Here is a 1,208-nt window from a genome sequence, read left to right on the forward strand (position 1 = left end):
TTTGGGGAGAGCGGCTTCAGCTTCTGGACAGGTTCACGCCTGGGACTAATGAGAGGGCACAGTCCCCTTGTGGCAAAGCCACGTGCAAGTCCTAGATTGGAGGGCAAAGCCCTCCCAGCACAATTACAGCCAAAGGCTATACAGTGGGGCCTTGACTTACAAGTGTCCCGACTAACGAGTTTTTTGAGATACCAGCTGTCTCTTGGCAGATTTTTTGCATTGAGTTGATAGAGTAATTTGAGTTAATGAGCTCCTTAATGAGCTCAGTCTTGAAACAAATTAAACTCGTAAGTCAAGGCCCCACTGCAGTTGTAAGCTTGACCGTATGGTCCAAACCTGTGGTCCCAGGTGGCTAAGTGAGGTAGGCTGTGGGAGGTGCAGCAAGTGCTGCCAGAACAAAGCTTGATAGAGTTCAGGTGCATGTAATTGAGTAGATTCGAAACCCTCAAGAACATTGTAAACATCTTGACCAGGCCCTTACTTTGCCCCGTGGAATCTGGCTATAAAATAAAGATTCGGCTTGCAGGCTGTGGCGCTGTCTCTCCATCCGAGAGCAGCGTCCCACCCAGCCCCAGCTTTATTCTCTTGTCTGTCTTCTTTAATCCTTCACTGCCCCCCCTCAGGTTCACCCATGGCCGTGCTGAGCACAGCACATTAGCGAATGTTGTAGTTCGTTATTCATAATTATGTATAACAGGATATTGTAAAAATTAAGTTACAAAAATTTTATTAAAATGTTTTTTACATACCGTTATATTGGCTGGGCCACAAAAATATTTGTTGTGGGCCACATGCGGCCCATGGGCCACGAGTTTGACATGCTTGCTGTAGTCATTCTATCTGGAAAGTTTTGGTCTGTTAGGGACAATGGTCTCATAATCAGGTGAATCCCAACCACCATGTTCCATGTCCCACAGCTGAAGAGGACCCCCAGGCTGTGGGTGCTCAGAGGGGCACGGGGCTTCAAACGAACAGGTCAGACACATACTCTGTGGCCTGAACAGCATCTGGCAGTCTCCACACGTAACGCATTTATCCCGTGAGGGTCATTTCAGCCTTCCCTGGATAAGAAAACAGGCCTGTCTCACCCCCACACCGCTCCCAGTTCCAGGGCGACCTGCCCCCCTTTGCTGCCAAGTGAGTTCTTAGTCACCCTTCAAAGTCTAATGCAAGAATCACCTCCCCCGGAAAATCCCCTGGTTTGATGC

This window comes from Myotis lucifugus, unplaced genomic scaffold (genome assembly GCF_000147115.1).
Source record: "Myotis lucifugus unplaced genomic scaffold, Myoluc2.0 scaffold_590, whole genome shotgun sequence".
Classification (NCBI taxonomy): Eukaryota; Metazoa; Chordata; class Mammalia; order Chiroptera; family Vespertilionidae; genus Myotis; species Myotis lucifugus.